Here is a 3,732-nt window from a genome sequence, read left to right as displayed (position 1 = left end):
CCCTACTACGTCTGCTCATGATCAGAGATGCACATATTGTCAGCCAATAAGGGACATGTTCAACTGGTTATGGTCAAACAGTTGACAAGAAAATCTGTGGTATTGAGCAGAATATTTGCTTTAGCCCATCTTTTATACCAAGACAAAACAATGTACATGATAGCACTTCCAATCAGTTAAGATCAGAAGCCATGAGAGCCACTGCCTGGTACTGCATCAGGGCATTTATTATTATTGCGTGTTGAGTGTGTAATTTGGTTTTCTGGATTGCTGGTGGGAGTTTATTTCACTAGGTAAATGTTCTATAGAGTGTGTCTTGTATTTGTGAGTTGTTTTATTTTGGTTATATTATTGGATTGATAGTCTCTTATGTAGGATGTGGGCTGTTCCTAGCAGGGCTATTTTTGGACAGTGTGTAGTGTTGAGGATCCACATATAGCTTCTACATTTCTGTTCATATTTTTTATTATGCCCAATGCTCCCTATTATTATTATTATTATTATTATTATTATTATTATTATTATTATTATTGAGTGAGAGAGCAGTGCATGCCATCAAAGTGACACTGGGGTAAAATATACGAAGCCCAGTATACCCATCATGACTACCCGTCTGATAAGGGATACACTAGGCACATGCATCACAACCATGTGGGGCCCAGTTAGAATAACAACAACATCGAAAAATACCTTAGGAATGAGAACCCAGTTTCGAAATTTACCCAAGACACCCGATGAATTTTCCTCTGGTCGAGTAACTCATCCTGCTCAAAACGGTCCCTGAATAAGGGTTGTTTAAAGATGTTGAATGAAACACCCATGTTTCCAGAGGTGAATTATTCAAACCCCAAAGAATCCCTCTCAACACATGGCGATGATGCTCCCCCACTTATTATTATTATCATTATCATTATTATTCTGTAGTTTTATTTTTTATAGCATGCTTTCAGTTCACTACCGAGCACAGCTCTGTGTGCCTTGGGTATTTGTTGTGATTTGTTGTGGTGCTCTGATGGTTACTGTATTCAAATTATTATTATTATTATTATTATTATTATTATTCAATGACAATGATAATGACAGCAGCAACAACAATAAAAAATATTTTTCTAAATTAACGAAAAACAAAACAATACGATAAAATAAACAAATAACAAATAAATAAGTAAATAAATATTGTCATTGTTGTTTGTATGATGTCCATGACCTCCACTGGGAAACAGGTGATGTTGGATGGTCCTTGTCCTCATCTGACCATTACTCGAGAGCTAGCTCTTGACTTGTAGCTTTTTTGCTTTCATCCAAGGGAAGAAGCTGTTGGCCACTGACAGGGTGTCACCAGATTGTACCCCAGGTAACTAAGGAACTTTATCTACCCCAGTTTTTTAATCAGAGTGTTCCTTATCCTACACAGACTGCTGACTAAGACTAATGAGTTCTGTCCACCCTTTTTTGGATGGCCATTGACTCTTCTGAGCCCCTCTGACCGTTGCAGATTCTTGTTTTTCCACCCATAGGGTTTCCAAAAATCAATTTTCACTCTCTCCACCTAGCATACTTAGTGGGGTTAGTTGTTAATGGCACGACCATGTCACAGTTACACTGTATCGCATGTTAATTATTGCCATTTAAAAAAATTTTTGGTAAGTTATCATTATATTACTACTATCATACCACTTTTTACCTATTATTTTCATTAGTAATTTTGCTAGCACAATCACTATTACTATTATAATTGGTGGTGTTGTCAGTGGCAGAGGTAAATATGTTGTGATCTGTATTATTGTTGTTGTTGTTGTTGTTCTAGTTGTTATCATCTTCCTTGTTCAGGCTATTTTCCACACCACAACCAACTCATATTCTACACAAACATCACCCAATAACATAATACACCTTACATAAAACATTCTATACAATCACCATCTGGACACTAAAACACAACTCATATGATTCTCACTATTCATCCCAGTAATACAAAACATGAAACACCACACAACGAAGTAACGAATCACTCATTACATGTACTCTATACAACAGATGAAACTCTAAAATAACACCAGGAACAACAAACACAAAGCAAAACTAATAAAGTATACAAATACATTTCAATACCCTCCATAGACAATGCTGCATGCATTTCAGTGACAAAAATGTGCATTGGGCGGTGCAGTAGGGACATATGAAGCATCATCATCATCATCATCATCATCGTTTAGTGTCCGCTTTCCATGCTGGCATGGGTTGGACGGTGCAACTGGGGTCTGGGAAGCCAGAAGGCTGCACCAGGCCCAGTCTGATCTGGCAATGTTTCTACGGCTGGATGCCCTTCATAACGCCAACCACTCCATGAGTGTAGTGGGTGCTTTTTATGTGCCAGACGAGGCTGGCAAACGGCCATGATTGGATGGTGCTTTTTACGTGCCACCGGCACAGAGGCCAGGTGAGGCTGGCAACGGCCACGATCGGACGGTGCTTTTTACGTGCCACCGGCACGGAAGTCAGTTGGGGCGGCGCTGGCAACAGCTACGTTCGGATGGTTCTCTTATGTGCCACCGGCACTGGTATCACAGCTACAATTTCCATTGATGTTGATCGATTTTGATTTTGAATAACAACAACAGCAGCAATAATAAACTTTTTGAATTTTATTTTTTTTTACAATTGTTTGGTTACAAAGAAAAGAAAATGAGATTTATTTATTTCAATAATAATAATAGTAATAATAATAATAATAATAATAATGATAATAATAATAAGGATGTTTTGCAACCCATTACATCATTGGAGCACTACTTAAGTCTTCGGCTTCCTGGAGACTATCAAAGAACATGGAAAAAAGGTATAAACATCACTTTTATCAATTTAGTTTTCTATTTCATACTTACAAACTTGGCTGTAGTTGACAGCTTGTTGTGAGAGAAATTTCAAAACACTTGACTTCTTTTTGTAAAACTATATAAGGATGGAAGTTTTCAGTTGTGCCCCAACAGTTTAATAGGTTTCAGAACATACATTATATATACATTAATATACATGCACCTCACTAACATGTGTATATGCACATGTATATATCTATACAGATGCACACATAGACACATAAACTTTTGACAAATGCCTTCTTGGCCTCCGAGTTACTTTTGTAACTTTTTGCTGATTAAAAGTAAAAAATTCTATGTATTCTCCTGTTTGTTCTGCCAGATTCCTCTCTTCCAACATATATATATATATATTTATATACACTTACTAACATACATTTATAGTTATATGTATGCATATACATTTGTATGCATGTGTATATGTGTTTATAAAATATATGTGTGTATATATAATATATTGCGTAAAAGTTAAGAATTCACTCCCTCCCCAACAAACTACAAACCTTGAAGCCTCTCATTAAACTCCTCTGACTGATACAAATTCAATAGTGAACATGATCATTACAATCTTCTTGAAGTTATCAACTTTTACATTAAATATTTTCTCAGTGGTTTACCATCTACAACAAGCTGCCATTGTAACACACAATACTCCCACAACCATGCAACAGAAATATGGACAGAAGGTAAACATCCTTATTTTGTATGTAACAAAGAAACTAAATAAATTAATTATAGAATCCATCTTAATACTTAGTATCCATCTTAATGCTTAATAACAAAAATATAACTAAATATAACTAAAAAAGACACCATTAGTCAGAAAATTCTGGAAACAAGCACTAAGAATTGAAGA

This window comes from Octopus sinensis, linkage group LG14 (assembly GCF_006345805.1).
Source record: "Octopus sinensis linkage group LG14, ASM634580v1, whole genome shotgun sequence".
NCBI lineage: Eukaryota > Metazoa > Mollusca > Cephalopoda > Octopoda > Octopodidae > Octopus > Octopus sinensis.
This window is presented reverse-complemented; position numbering follows the sequence as displayed.